Source organism: Miscanthus floridulus, chromosome 9 (genome assembly GCF_019320115.1).
Source record: "Miscanthus floridulus cultivar M001 chromosome 9, ASM1932011v1, whole genome shotgun sequence".
Taxonomy (NCBI): Eukaryota; Viridiplantae; Streptophyta; class Magnoliopsida; order Poales; family Poaceae; genus Miscanthus; species Miscanthus floridulus.
In genome coordinates this window covers 52,276,269-52,293,137 of record NC_089588.1, presented here as the reverse complement: position 1 = coordinate 52,293,137, position 16,869 = coordinate 52,276,269, and the positions used below count along the sequence as shown (strand labels likewise).

At 41.3% G+C, this 16,869-nt stretch overlaps 1 long non-coding RNA gene and 1 pseudogene across 1 annotated transcript; both read right to left on the bottom strand.

Moving 5' to 3' along the window:
• Positions 1 to 5,671: 5,671 nt before the first annotated feature.
• LOC136479047 (uncharacterized) lies at positions 5,672 to 6,188 on the bottom strand. The gene is made up of 3 exons (XR_010764589.1): positions 6,110 to 6,188; positions 5,819 to 5,868; positions 5,672 to 5,694 (listed from the first exon to the last, which is right to left on the bottom strand). It is a non-coding gene; the product is annotated as an uncharacterized lncRNA (long non-coding RNA).
• A 6,639-nt stretch (positions 6,189 to 12,827) lies between these two features.
• LOC136479895 (uncharacterized) lies at positions 12,828 to 14,427 on the bottom strand (annotated as a pseudogene).
• Between the last annotated feature and the right edge of the window lie 2,442 nt (positions 14,428 to 16,869).

Here is a 16,869-nt window from a genome sequence, read left to right as displayed (position 1 = left end):
GCTGGTGGCGACGCAGGTAGAGAAGGAAGAAGACAAACACGGGTGCATGGCAACGCATTACTCCTAGCGGCACTGATGCATGCTACTCCTATGGAAAGCCGTGCGCTGCTGCAGCCGCGTGCTTGTCCGGAACGGACCTGTCCTGTAGCGCGTGTCGCGGCCAGCCCGGTTCAAAGGCTGCACGGTAGCTCCGGGCACGCGACGCAGGCACAGCGCAGACGCCGCTGCACTCTACGTATTGTCCTGTCCGAGAGGGAAAAGACACTGCTAAGGCCCCCGTTTAGTTCCGAAAATTTTTGGCTTTTAGCTACTGTAGCACTTTCGTTTTTATTTGGTAAAAATTGTCCAATTATGAACTATTTAGGCTTAAAAGATTCGTCTCACGATTTCTCGGCTAACTGTGTAATTAGTTTTTTTCCGTCTACATTTAATACTCTATGCATGTGCCGCAAGATTTGATGTGACGGAAAATCTTAAAAATTTTTGGTTTTTGGCTTGAAACTAAACGGGGCCTAAATGTGCCCACCCGCAGGCCGTAGCGCACCCGCTAGCCGCTGCGTGGACATACAGGTGTGATTGGCTGCGTGGCTCTAGGTAGAAAAATAAGTTAGGTTTGAGTTAGTCCGTTCAAGTCAAGACACCCTACCAGTGTTTGGTTGTCACGTGCTAACTAAGTCTGATCTGGCTAAGTTAGTTTTTGTTTGGTTGTCTGGATTAGTTGGTACTGTTACCTCTTCTCTACAATGGTGACCTTACCCCCTTCGCTTTGTTCATCTCGACAACGACCAGTGTACAGGGGAAGGAAGAAGGACTGTGGCAGCGGAAGAGCTCCGGCACGGCGGGTGCCGCCGCGGCCGCGTCGAGTAGGAGGCGGAGAAGCGCGAGCACAAGCAGGCGTGCCTGCGAGTCCCCGGCCACCATCACCCATGAGCCGTTGAGCAGCAGCGATGCGTCATCGCATGACAGCCGCGCGAACCCGCAGGCGGACGCCAGCGAGGGCGGCCACGACCATGCCCGCGCTTTTCCGCCTCTCGAGCCGTCGTCACCGGCGCTAGCGGCGTCGGACCCCGACGGCAAGCGAGATGAAGAGCGCGCCAGAGAAGAAGAGCACCTTGTTGCGGCTGAGGTGCCAGCCGGCCAGCCCCATGGGGACGAAGAGCACGCCACGACCACGCCCGCCTGCACCGCGTCCGAAACCATCGGCCGACCGAGCAGCCGCCTGCACTTGACCCTCTCGAGCGGTGAAGGCACCACTAGATCTGGACCTACCACCGGGAGGAGGAGGTGCACTTGCCACTACCGGGAAAGAGGAGGAGAGGGGATCTCCGCGTAGGGAGGAGGAGCCGGTGGTGGCCGGGAGGAGCCGGGGCGGGGCGGGGTCTGCTCCGGACCAGGAGGAGGACGAGGTGGAGCACGCGGTGAGGGGCGGGGCGGTGACGAGAATGACCGACGGGGCTGGCTCGGGCCTGGCCCGAGAAAAACGATCGATTTGGTCGTTCGATGCTAGCCAGGTTTCAGGGGTACGGATGGCCAGCCCTAGCCAGGTCTCAGCCCATTTCCAGACAACCAAACAGGTCTAAATTGGCTCCAGGGAGCCAGGCTAGGGGTTGACCACCCAACCAAACACACCCATAGGAGTACGTGATTTGCTGCAAGGCGCCGCCCGGCTCTGCCCTGCCCGCGCACAATCATCGATTCATTCATTCATAAATAACCAAAGTCAGGATTAAATGTGTCGCGGTGCCTGTTTTTCTCTTATAAATACTTTTCTTGTAACGGTTGAAAAGAATGAAATTATTTGTGCCATTTCCCTCTATATTCAAGTTATGTTTATTACTCACTCAGGTCAAAATTATAAGATTTTGCCTTTTCTTTTTGGAGAATATGATTTTACCTTTTCTAGATATATTATTTTTATTATGTATTTAGATATAGTGTATATCTTACTGTTGTTGCTATAGTTTTGGTCATTAGTGGAATGTGACGATGTGTAATTATATATTTGATATGTTAATTTAATATATTGACATGGGCTTTAATATGATGTTAAATGAGCTGCATCGGTGTTTTATCTATATTGGGCTGCATGTTATTTTCTCTATTTAATCAATTGGGCTGTAATAAATAATGGTCCGAATGAGCCCAACATAAATATCGAAAAAAATGATAACGTGGTTTGGCCAGCCACGTCAGCATCCACCTGACCAAGCTGATATGGAAGTGCTGACGTGGAACATGTCCATGACGTTCCATTTCGTCACTGCACGCTGTAGTCGTTCTTTATAAACCTGTCGAACAGCTATTCAATGACCATTACAGGAACATGTCCATGACATTCCATTTCGTAATTACACGCTATAGTCGATCCATATAAACCTGTTGAACAACTTCAATGACGATTACAGATGTCACCGTTCTAGCGAGTCTCTGACAGGTTTTTTTCGCTCCAAAGGATTATGACAGGGATTTTATGACCATTTCTGGGACCATCATAGATAGTTAACTATGACGATTTTTCAGGTGTCTATGACCAACTGATAACATCATATATCAACATACTCCTTGTAGTGTATCCTTCCGTGGTTGAAAAGTGAAACAGTTCTCGAAGCAAAGTCATCTTCCCATTTTTATATCTTAGCAACTTGGAGTTTTGAAAAGTTTTCACAAATTAAAGCATAATTCGCTTATAGTCCTCAAATAGTGCTCTCAGATCACTCAGTGGTGTATGATTCCTTACCAAGGCATAACATTGTATTGTCTTCTTTTTCTTCCTACTTTTATAAGGCCTATGTGGAGCTCGGGTAGGCATAAACATGATTACATACTTGCATTGCATATATTGTAAAGTCAAAACAAGTATCCAAGGAGAAAAATGTCATACTCTTATATCAAAATATGCATGTGTGTGGAACATGGTATGAATATACTCCTAAGAGAGGTCACACTTTTAGAACATAATGTCATACTCTTAGATCAAAATATGCATGTGTGTGGAACATGGTATGAATATACTCCTAAGAGAGGTCACACTTTTAGAACATAGAGCATTTATTTAGTGAAAATGGAAGGCATGTTTTTGCGTACTCCAATGTAGAAGCAACATGTATACATGGCGTGTACGTGATCTTGATCTTGAGAGCATGATAAATTTCTCAACAAGGGTCAACAAGGTTTAACCAAATTCAATACAATAGCAAGTAACATATGTGGAAGGTTTAAAGCATATATGATCATCATATATGGCATTGGTAGGAATGTTCTCACCATTGAGGAGTGTGTAAAACTATGGTTTTATAACATTATTACAAAAAAAACCCTCCACTCACTTTGAATAGGAAAGGTAGGATTTCTAAGCCAGAACTGTATAACACTTCACGGCAACTTAGTCAATATAATTTTTCTATAAAATATTTTCCCACAAGCATAAGTATATGTATAAGGAATAAACTTTATGCAAGCTTCTAACTCAAAAATGTTAATAGCATGTCACTTTTCATGATTTTAACTTAAGTGTATCTCTATTTTTTTGGCTCATTAATAGTGGAAACCGGATTTGGTGACACCTATACAAGTAAATGCTTATGGTATATTATTTGCAATATGATGCAAATATAAGATGTCCTGAATGATTTAATTCAGATCTTTTAGTATGTGGATATGAGGATTGAATATCAATATGTGACATTCTCTTCAGATTCCTGGCATTCTATGTGTTGTATGAATCTTCCCCGGTGCCTGGAATTATCCTCAAATTATGATCAACATATGGGTAGTGTATAAATCCCTTGTAGAGATCCAAAGTATTCTATGAATGATGGATAATGATACCTCATTAGGATTCCCGATGCCCATTGATGTATGATGGGTTGGTGATATCGGTATGTGAAAACACACTCAAAGCGTCAAAGTATTACGTACCAAGGGGTTGTTTGGTTCCTGACCTAGGAATCTTGCATAGGCTAGGCATAGCTCCCAGGTGTTTGCTTTCAAGCACCTAGGGCTGGATGCACCTGCCTAGGCGAGATCCCCTAGGCCAGAGCACAATCTAAACAACCCCTAATTGCAACAGAGGGAGCTATATTAGTGCAACTTGATGAATATGGATTAATGGTTGCACTATGTAAAGCTGCATGACACCAACTAAATGATGGTAAATTTTAATTATGTTTTGGTAGGTCATGCTATTAATTTGGTTCTTAATAAGAGATTCAATCAGATCATTATTGGTATGAAAATAAGGTACTCAATATTGTATTTCCTAGAAACCAAACAATTCCACGTCCCGTGTCTTGGATAATTTGCTTTAAATGAAAGATTTTGAGCCATGAGTTTGGTAGAATTGTGTTTCTTATGACTTCGAGACACACATGAGACTATATTTCGTAGATGCAGTACTAGATGATCCATAAAAATTGCTAAGTAAAATTCATTGACCTGCATTTAGAATTTGAAAGCAAAAGGGCCTAAAATTAAACTCCATTGTGGCACTTAAGATGGACATAAAATCTATGGATCTAGAGAATTTGTGTCCAATAGAATTGATAATAATTATCATGTCATCTGTAAGGTTGAATGTCTGAGGTAGTTGTGCCAAGTCTTGATTGCATCGAGAGAATTATTTTGTATGCAACATTTGATACATGTTATGTATGTTGAGTTTGGTCCAATTGACAGTGTTTCGTTTAAGTACTTGATTTGTAATATCCGTTGTTAAATGGGAATACTCCCTTTGGTTGTCATGTTGGGTTTCGGTATGAAAACCATTTTTGGCAAATATATCTCTATTGAATTGGGTACATTATGAATTCATAATTCAATAGTGGATTCTTGAGTACTAGTAGACAATATGATAGTAGCACGACCAAAGCTAACCATCATGACATCGCGTCCAACTATTATCAAAATATTTCCTTATCTCTCTGTAAGAGTTTAGGAATATTTTGCTTCCCTATGTATAAAGTTTGTGGTGCAACAGTCTACTAGCCAAAGTTTCTCTTTGTATTTAGATTGACTCCTATAGAAATCCGATAATCTTGAGTCAAATTTTGTATTCGGTACAACATTTGGTGATATTCAAGAACATTATTTACATTCCCTATGATATTGCTATCTTTTTGAAGAAACTCAAGGACACATATGCATGCTCCATTTTTCGTTCTTGCTCTCACATCTAGAAACCCAATTGAACACCATTGTTATCAGTGTCAGCCGAAGACAATCACTACACCACAACACCAAGATTAGCGATGAACGGTCTGACGCTAAAAGCGGCTACAGCGACAGACAATCTGACGCTAAAAAGTTATAGCGTCAGACTTCTGCAGACGCTGTAAGTCCTATCGCTAAAAATCTTTAGCGTCAGACAGTACTTTTAGCGTCAGACAGTCCGTTGGCCTGAATTTTTTTAGCGACAGACAATCCATTGCTACTTTTTGGCGACAGATGCTCTGTTACAAGACATATACCGACAGATCGTCCAACAGTCCTTGAATTTATAGCGACAAATTGTCTTACAAGACAATATAAATATATAAAAAAAATACAATGAGAAAATATGTAGCACATATCATACCCAGATTCAAGCTTAAGGTCCATCACAAAAAGATATAAAAACGCATACATCACATGGAGATCAATACATATATAACATACAATCTTGCAAGTACATCATCCAGATCGAAGATGTTCTAAACCCTGAATAGTTATGATCAAAAGGACACGTGTCATAAGAGCACAAGAATGTGTAACAGACAAACTTGCTTCCAATTATAACTTAGAATGCAAGTGACTGGAAGCCTAGAAAAGGTGAAGACCTAACTGTAAGAGGCCACCCTTTCAAGGTCAAATTGTTCCCCGCCTGATTAGAGCCTGCCAAGCATGAAAACAAAGATGGAAAAGTATGTTACAAACATAACATTGCAGCCCTTGCGTTGTTCGAGAAAAAAATAGTGCAGCCCTTAAAATCTCCATTAGACATGTAGACTGAAGAATATCCCAAGGTTATATTTTTATTTTGAATTCTACATTCAGAAGGGCTTTAGTTGTGAAAAAAACAAGTGACTGTACTAAACAGAAGCGTCAAATAACAAGAGAGTTCGATGTCAGACACCTGATGCTCCAAATAGTGATCCATCTGCACCTGCAGCTCTCAGGTTCAAAGCTACATTTGTTTCTGCCTTCATATCCTGATAGAAACTTCCCCCATCAATTACGGCTCGCCAAAAGCAACACTAGAGCCAAAAGCAACACTAAAGCTACATTTGTTTCTGCCTTTATACAATTATTTCTAGGAACTCAAAAACCAAAAGCAATGGCTTGCCAACACTAGAGCCTCCACCACGTTATCTGCAGAACCATTTTCTAGAAACTCAAGCCAAAGACTGCCCAACACTTCCTGAAAAATATAACAACCATGTAATTAGGCTACATTGAGTATGGTCTATGGCAGTAAGAAATGAGAAATGAAATTCAGTACTTGAGAATTTTATTTTATAAGTGTCACTATTTTTTAGTGATACTATTATTGTGCCAGACCTAAATTACAGACATCAAAATGCCCAGATGGTAAGCAGAGCATCAGTGGAACTTCACACCCACATATATTTCAAGACAAGGTACATATCTTGATTGTAGATGACATAAGTGTGTGGTAGGTTAGAAGTAGATAATATTGAAATGTGACAAGGATGGTGGCAAAAAGTAACGACATCAAGTCTGTTCAAGCCTTAAGGATTGTGTACATTGTTTTCTACTCTTTACCGTGCAGGCTAACTGACACTGAAGCTAGGATAGTAAAAATCAAGGCAAATGGTTTCATAGTATTTCTCTAATCAGGTTTGGCATAGAAGGGCCCATCTACCTTACTCCAAAGGGAGACAAAGGTGGTGATTGGGTAGTCGACGAGGTGCACCAGAGAGTAACCAAGCCCAGAACAAACATCAGCTTGCATGTTCATATTTTTTTTGTGGGAAAATGTGATAGGATTCTGGCAACACAGTCAAACATTTCCAGAAGTCATTCAGACTGGCATTTCCAAATTCTCTGTGTGGGGTCAGGACGTGGTATCAATTTCAAGGAACAAAATTGCACTAACTTCCCTATCGAGACCAGCAAGTGAAGTAAGACTTTCCTTTTCGTAATAGGCAACATTGTTCAATCTTGAAAGAATTTACTGCTTCCATGTTCCAGCAGTAGTGTAGCTCCCATTTAGCAATTTTTATAAACTATATGAGATGGAAATCTAATTGGCTCTCATGAAAGTGATTTCCATTTATTTTTAAGCAGATTGGACATCAGCAGCTTGCACTTCAGAACTTGTATTCGGCTGACAGAGGGGTGAAACACAAAAACCTATCTGTCCTTTCAACTATTGTTGTGCTTCCTTTGTTAAGGTTGTTTGTGGTTGGAACTGAAGATGGATTCCTCAAAATGTGCCACTAGGTGCTTCACCAGTACTATTAAACTAGAGAGAAACAAAAAAAACACATGCTACCATACATACTCCATACACCTATCACCCTAGGACAATACAAATATTCCTAAGGAACCCCAGGAGCACTAAACATTTCTATAAGTGATTCCTGATTGTCACTTATCACCAATCATTTGTTTCCTAGTGTTCATGAGGCAAAACAAGAAATTCACAACACATACAGTGTGACGCCCTGTATAGCCAGAAAGTGAAGCCAAGGATCCCTAAGCGAAATCATTCTAAATACCATCTTCCAGAAATCCTCTCACTACTTGCTTATAAGCATTGATAATATTCTGATTGGGCAAAAAGGTAACATCTTCATAAGAAAGCAACACACCTCGACTGCTATTTCATAATTCATATAGACTAGTTCTTTAGTTCCCACAACAAGGCTTAGGATTGATTCCAAATTTACAGGATTGCAACTTGATGAAAAGGAATACTCAATATTAGAACACCGTTCCAATCACCTATAGAAGTCAATAAGCACTTGATTATCGGCAAAATATTGCATCTAAGCATTCACATGGCACCAACTAATGCTGCCTACCCATGCTTTTGTTGGAACAAAATCTCTCTCTACCATTGTGCTCTAAATAGGTAGTAATCCTTTGAAGACTAACTGAGGGGCACCTTTAATTCTAGCTTTACTCTGCCTGATTCGCTGCAGACCTGGGACGGATAGGATTCTGGTGGGTTATATGTGGGTAGTTGGGTAGGCACAGGTAAAGAGGCTTTACTGCACTCTGAAACCCCAGAAGCTGCAACTCACCCTCACATGAAAAATGTACAGCTATAAAGTGTCCGAACCATTTAGTTAATCAAATTGACATTGCAGATTTGAACTAAAAATAAAATTTGAACTAATTGTCAAGTTCATATAATAATTTTAAATGACAGCGCCAAGTGACCCATTATAATTATTGCTAGCTACTGGCGACATTTAAATTCCTTATTCTATTTGCCACAGGCAACCAGTTGGTTATTACTCTAGTACTCTGTCCATCAATGTAAGACGATCTCATGCACTAACTAAAATCTGCTCACCACCCAGCAGTACTACTAGCTTGTACTTGCATATGTAATTGAGCTGTTATTTTCTATTCACTTGTAGCCTCTATTCACTTTGTCAGCCTCTAATTTAGGGACATACCTGCAGTGCCCTTGAGAGGTGTACTAGATGCCTTCTTGCATTCCTTCTTGCATTCCTTTATCTATCACAGATATGTTTAATTAGGACATTGGTCATGCATCATAGATCAAAACAAAATGAAAATTATGTCAAGTCTAATTTATTACTTTATTGTATGGCCATGCAATGCTCATCTTGAGAGCACTAGCCATAGTCTGCATCTCGCCATAAGTCCGAGGCAGCATAGCATCCCTTCTCATCACAACATTGACAACTACTTCACAATATTCATTCCCAAGAGGCTGGCCTCCTACCATGGTGTTTGGATTAGTTGAGATGACTGTTCCCCTAGCCACAGCTAACTCAGATCTCAATATAGCAAATAATATCACATCCTTTCCAACCTGAAATAAATGATGCGCCCATAAGAATTTTAAAGCAAGGAACGTATATGAAACCACAAAAGAATGTACGAAGACAGGAAGATTACAAGGTTATCATGAAAGCGAGGGCCATCATTTGTTGCTGTAGTTGTCTTGTTTATAGGTGAATGGGCTGCATCATGTCTATGGGGGAGCAAGCTCTCATCAGTTTCAGCCTGAAGTAAAGATACACTCATGAGAACTATTTAAAATCACAGAGAAACATTGCTGCAGCATTGCAAGATTACATGTGTATCATTTGTAAAGCGAGGAGGGATATCATTTGTTGGTGTAGTAGTCATGTTAATAACTGAACGGGCTACAACAGGCCTAGGGGCAGCAAGCTCTCTTCCATTTCAACCTGAAATAAATGATGCACTCATGAGACCTATAAAGCATGGAACATTTTTGAAATCACAAAGACAAACATTGCAGCAGAAAGGCAAAATTACATGTGTATCATTTGCAAAGTAAGGGTGGATATCACTTGTTGGTACAGTAGTCATGTTCATAGCTGATCGGCCAACAGCAGGCCTAGAGGGGGGCAAGGTCTCTTCCATTTCAACCTAAAATAAATGATGCACTCATCAGAATTGTAATGCAGGAAACATTTTTAAAATCACAAACAAATACTTTGCAAGGGCATAGGAAGATTACATGTGTATCATTTGCAAAGCAAGGGCGAACATTTGTTGCTGTTGTAATGTTCATAGCTGATCGGGCTGCAGCATGCCTACGGGGGAGCAAGTTCTCATCCTCCTCACCATAGTCATCATAGTCTTCATCCTCTACATAATTATCATAGTCTTCACGCCGAAGAGCATCATGTGCCTCGTCGATAGGTCTTTCAGGTGTCGAACTCTACACAAGAATCAGAACAATAATATTCATTGGCTGCTACCAGAGAAATGTATGTGCAGATTACGACATGTAAAGAGATAATTTAGTTCGAGTTCTTTACCGCATGTCAGCTGTCCTTGAGAATATGTCATTCATTGTGGTGATTTTCCTTCCATTCCTCTTTTGAGTACCACTGTGCAAATCTATACAGATGAAAACGTAGATGTGAGTATTTTCAGAAAATATCAGCATATGTTCTCAGAAATTGTAGCCAGAAATTGCAAAAAATGTTCTCAGAAATTTTCAGAAATACAATACCTTCATTGTCACATAAGAACTCTCCGACTACTTCATAATCAGGATCATCAATAATCTGCTCATTTGCAGTCTCAACATTATTTCTTTGTGGTCTTGGTCGCAAATTATGATGTTCAATGGCTGCATCACTTGTGTTATGAGTTGTCTACATAAAAATGCACATGACAATGCCAATTAGTATTTGTACTAGTTTAGAAATCACTATCCTTTATTTTAAAAAGATCAGTTTAATCCAAGTGCAGTATTTGAGGTAGTAGTAAAGTGCAGTATCCAAGTGCCATCTAAAGATTATTAATTTTTTATGCAGAAGTTAACCTAACATAGTAAGGAAGCAACTCCGAGCAGCCCATAAGTATTTGTTCTAGTTTAGAAATGTTCCAGCACTATTGTACAAGGCTAACCTTTGTTCTTTTATTTGGTTGGGTAGGCTGGAGTGCGGCGCTCAGCTTACGAAGACGAAGGAAATCCATCTTCTCCTGGTTTCTTGCAACTTGTTCCCATTTCTGCCTCTCAAACTCAGTCATGCCATTATCTTCGTTACATCTTCCTCTTGCGCTTGACATTTTTTCTCCTAAAAAGGTACAAAGGAATTAGCAATCTTTTCCTTATATAAGAAATAATACAAACTGAATGGGAACAAAATTTTCAATGAGGCAATCACGTACTGCATAAATAACACTTACTTTTTAGGCTCAACAATTATACCATCTATGTCTATCCTAATAGTGGGGACAACCTCATTAATAACATCCACAGTTACCTTGGCATTTAGATCAGGCAGTGGCAGAACTAGTCCATTGCCATTAACTAGGTGCTCACTCTCCAAATTATCCATATCATAGAAGTCTCTTGGTTTGGACTGATGAACAGAAACCCACTCAGAACCAGCATGTTCAGGAACATAGAAGACTTGCACGGCTTGTGATGCTAGTATGAAAGGCTCATCTGATACTTTTTCACTAGTATTGAATAAATGTTTAAAGTTGACAGTGGTGACCCCGAACTGATCAGTTTTAACCCATTTGCCCCGCACACGGTTGTCAACCCAATCACACTTGAACAGAACAACATTTCCTTTGTGGTTATAGTTCAATTCAACAATCTCCTTTATAATGCCATAATAAGTCTTGTTTCCTATTATGACATTATCATTATCACCCCTCTGAAAGCATGTGGACTCTGCAACTAGAGCGACGCCACTATTTTGGACAGACCTACCCACATCATAGGACTCAGTGTGAAAATCAAATCCATTTATTGTGTAGCTACTATATTTTTGTGCACTCATAATTGGCGCCTTGGCTAAGATTTGTATCTCATCTGGTACTTCCTCACATATTTCTTCCACCTATGATTAGTAAGAAATATTATTAAGGTAAATGAGAAGTTCAACTTAGATAACATGTGTTAAGTTCTCTTTCCTACTTACATGTGACCTAAACCACTCATGGAATTGTTCGTGCTGCATTCGGTTGATAGCTCGTTGGTTTCGAACACCAATTGAAGATAGATAGTGAGCATACTTTCTGCAAAGGTCAATTTTATCATCTTACCATTGCAAGAGAATCTAAACATATGGTGTGAAGTGAAACAGATTACTTACTCCAAGTAAGGCCCTATATTTGCATAGTTGAACAAAACATATCTATGTGCTTGCAGCCAAGTCTTGTGGTCTAAACTCACTGTGCACTTCCCAGCTAAACCCCGACCAATGCTAGCAAAGAAAGGGGTTGTGGAATTTTTCAGCTTGCAGTTCTTCAACATTTCTAAGTGCTTGGCTGTGTAAATAGTGTCCACATAGTGTAAGGCTCTCATAAAACATAGAACCCTCCATAATTGATCCCTCCGGATGGCTTTTTGTACGAACATCACCTTTCAATCTCATCAAAAACCTATACAAATATAATAGGCTCATTATGTTGTAAAATAGTATGTATTTTTTATACGTATGCTGCAATACGCTCACAGAAATTACCTCTCAACAGGCCACATGCTACGGAAATGTACTGGACCAGCCAGTCTTGCTTGTGCAGGAAGATGGACCATCAGATGTACCATAATGTCAAAAAAGGAGGGCAGGAATATAGTCTCTAGAAGGCTTAATGTTTCAGCTATTTCAGCCTCTAGACTATCCATATCACTTTTGCGAAAACAGAAGCACAAATTTTCTTGAAGAAATGACTAACACGAATCACTGCAGCACTAACTACTTCTGGCAATACTTTCCTCACAGCAAGCGGTAGTAAGTGTTGTAGAACGATGTGGCATTCATGACTCTTAAGGCCAAACACCTTTCTCTCATTGACATGAACATTGTGACGTATATCAGATGCATAACCAGCAGGAAACTTTACCCTCTTTCAGTACTTCACAAAATAATTTTTTCTCATCAGGACTCATTGTATATGGTGCAGGTGGTAAATAAAATTGGTCTTCAACATCAACAGGGTGGAGATCACTTCTAATACCTAAAGTTTGAAGGTCTAAGCGAGAATTCAGATTATCCTTAGATTTCCCATCGGTACCCAAGAATGTATTAACAAAGTTCTCATACACATTTTTCCCTATGTGCATGACATCAAAATTATGTCGCAGCATCAGTTCTTTCCAATAGGGAAGTTTAAACCAAATAGACCTCCTTTTAAAAATGACTAATGGCTCCCCTTCCTTGCGTTTCTTCCTTGGTGGCTTTCTTTCCATATGGATCCTTGCCAAAAACTGTAACAATATCTTTAGTACACTCCAACACTTCCTCCCCAGAGAGTGGAGTAGGTGCCTGCCTAAATTCAGTTGAAACCAAACTTATCTACATCAAACCTAAATGGGTGATTTTCATCCAAAAACCTACGATGACCCATATAGCAAGTCTTGCTGCCATTACCAAGTCTATGTGAACAAGTATATGAGTGGCAATCAGGACATGCCGCTTCACCAGCAGTGACACAACCAGATGCATAGCCTAGACCCGAGGAAATCTGTAATAGTCCACAACACTGCTGCCCGTAATTGGAAGTACTCACCCTTCGATGCATCATAAGTTCTAACCCCCTTAACAAACATATCTAACAAATCATCCACAAGTGGCTAGAGAAAAACATCCATATCACTACCAGGAGCATGTTTTCCAGGAATTAGCAAAGAGAGTATGAAATTTGATTGCTTCATGCACATTGATGGTGGAAAATTGTAGGGAATACATATACCAGGCCAAATGCTATAGCTAATACTTTGGGTTCTATAAGGATTAAAACCATCGGTGGCAAATGCAAGACGTATATTTCTGCTATCCTTAGCAAACTCAGGATGTTTAAGATCAAAGTCTTTCCATAGAGGAGAATCTGCAGGATGCCTAAGAACATCATCTCTTGTTCTCTCCTCATCATGCCATCTTGTTAGACTTGCTGTTTTAGAACATAGAAACAATCTTTGGAGCCTTTTCTTTATCGGAAAGTACCGAAGAACCTTCTTAGGAACCTTGTACACATGTTTCCCATCTAGACTCTTCCTAGCCTGATTTCCAACGTGAAACCTCACACTTTGGACATGATTCAGATTTTTCATATTCCTTCCAATATAGAATGCAATTATTGTCATAGGCATGAATACTAATGTACCCAAGTCCTATGGACTTAATCAATTTCTTAGTTTCATAGTAGTTTTTGGGTAGTGTTGAACCCTCAGGTAAGACATCATTAAATAGATCTAGTATAAGGTCAAAACTTTTGTCAGTCCATCCTCCAAGGAGCTTGATGTGAAGTAGCCTAATCAAGAAACGCAAGTTTACTGTACTTCTTGCAATTAGGAAATAATTCTTGACTATTGGCTTCTACCAACTTTTAGAGGTCAACTAGTTCTTTAGGAACCTCAACAGAACTATTGTCTTCGAAATCCTCTCTATCATCTAAACCACAAGCTAGGTCTCTAAGCAATGCAGATATGTCATCCTCTTCACTAGACTCTTCCACAAGATTAGCACCATCACCATTGTCGGTATTCACAAAAGAGGAACTAGCTTCCCCATGTAAGTTCCAAGTTGTGTACCCTTTTAGAAACCCATCACATATCAAGTGCTCTCGTATATCACTTGAGTCTCTCCAAAATGAGTTAACACACTTTCTGCAAGGGCATAGTATCTTGTCCCCTACTGCTGAATTTCTAAATGCAAAAGCTAGGAAACTGTTGACCCCTTGTAAGTATGCCTTTGTGTGCCTAGCATCACTATTGATCCATGATTTTTCCATGAGTCTTTGTGGGGACTGAGCGTGTACCTACAGTACTTGAATCTGTTGGCTGCAAGCAATGCGAAGAGGACGACGTCGATGCAGCAGATCTACAACTCGTAGGGTTTAGTGAGCCAGCTCCACTAGTACTTTCACCTAGGGAGCTGAAATGAATAGGAAAGAATAAATCAATTATGCCTGCTTGTAACACTGGAAAACAACAATCTCTTAATATTACTAAATATATCAAGGCCTTGGTAATTGTAGGATGATCTCTTGAACTTAGACATGCTGGATGTACTCAACTATAAGTGAAACGAAGCATGTTCAGAAAGCATGGAAATTAATTTCTTCAGTAGCTAGCAAAAAAATTTGATGCACAAAGTTGCACGTGTGCTGCAGCCTCAAAACTTTTACCACACATACATACATACATTCAGAACTCATAGTTAATTTAGGTCATAAAATTCTCAGGATGGTTGTTCAGTAAGAAACAAATATAGAAGCCCCAAAAAATTCCCAAAATAGTTTTGGGCTTACAGTAAGAACAAGTGCGTAGACCCACAATTATTTTTCGAATGGTTTCAGTAAGAACGAAACATGGGATTCAATACATTAACCTTTGACTCTTGTTGATGGTAAGATTACAACAAAAAAACAAGAGCACAATTTACCCTTATAATTCATCTTCTTCATGCTAGTTGGACAAGGCATAGGGCATAAGGTATATGAGGATTCAACGGGTAGTGTAATCGCTGGCCCGTCATAGCTCCAGTTTTTTCTAGACGGATACATACTAGAACTAACAACAGATGGAGAAGAAAAATCTAACTATAGATGCTGAATATCCCCAACCTAAGAGCAACTCCAAGAGATGCCTAACCACAGCCCAAAACAAAATTTTAGAAACTGAGGTATAAATTTCGCCTCCAACAGCTCCCCTTTGTTTCTCCCAAAATTACCACACCTCTAAATTTCTCCCCTGTACCCTGCATATCTGCAACACGCTGAAGTTCCCCCAATCCTCTCCCGTGCTTGTTTGCTAGCCCTTTGCCTGCTCTATGTAGGTCTCTCGTGAGTGCAGCGGTGGCACCCCTCGATCAGCGATTGCTGCCGGCGATGATGCAGATAAAAAAAAGGAAATATCACCAACTGCCAATATTTAATTGCAATGTGGCTTCTTTTTGTTGAATTGTGATCTAAATTCAGTTATATACAAGATAAAGGCTAATTTCTGCCGGAGCGAAGCGAGGCCCGTCGCCAGGAGGCTTGGGCCGAAGCGAAGTGAGGCCCATCATGTTTCGCTACCGCGCCTCGGGGGGTGCGGGGGGGGGGGGGGGCGTAGCCCCCCGCGGTACGGATCGTCGCCTATTAGGACATACCAATGGATCTACTGAACCGAGGAGTTGGTGATACTAATCGTCTACTACTGAATTCCAGCGAATCCTACTCCAGTCGAGTTACGCATGTTAATTTGACTAACCATCTACTACTGAACCGAGGAGTTGGTGATAAAAAATACAAGGAAATATCACCAGCCGGCGATGAAGCTTATTTTTAGCTTTCAGCACATGAAAGAAAGAGGCAGGGGAGAGCATTTGGACATACCAATGGATCTGCAACAGAAGCACGAATCGGAGTCACGGAGAAGGCGGAACCACTCCTAGTCGTGTGCTCCACCAGCGAAGTCGCGGAGATGGCAGAACTACTCCTGCTTGCGTGCTCCACCGTCGCGTGCTCCAGGTGCGGGGCAGGCGGCACTAGGGGGTCGGCAGGGCTCCAGGCGGCGCTCCCGCGAGGACAGTTAGGCGGGGCCGGCGGGGTTCTTGGCAGCACTGTAGGGTGGGCGGCGCAGTAGCATTGGGCGGTCACAGAGCGGGCGGCGTGCTGAGTCACGGCGCGGAGCGGTAGGAATTGGGGCGGGCGGGATTTGGAGCGAGCAGGGCGGCAGGCGCAGAGCTTTGGGCGGGGCGGGGCGCTGGATTTGAGTGCGGCCGCGCGCTGAGAGGGAGAGGGCGACCGACGTGATTTGGGACGGCGCGGCAAGCGGGAGTAAGGCAGCGGCAGCGGGATTTGGGATTGGAGTGGGGGTGAGAAGCATTAGGGTTTGTCAATTGTCACTGTATTTGTGGGTCCATGTTAATATTTTGCGTTGGAACTGAAAGCAAGCAGGCGCGTGAGCTCAATGTAAGCCTGGCGGGCGAGCTGGGTGGGGGCCACTTCTTTTTAGCGTCAGATAGATCGACGCTGTATATTCTTTTAGGGACAGACGGATTGACGGTATACATGATTATCTATAGCGTCAGATAGTAGATCACTAAATCAGGATTCAGCGACAGATCATCTGTGAGATATCTTTAGCGTCAGATCGTCCATCGAGAAACAAAATTTTTAGCGTTAGATGTCTGACGGCATTGCGGTGTTGTGGTGTAGTGAATTAATCAAGGAAGAAATGGCCAGACC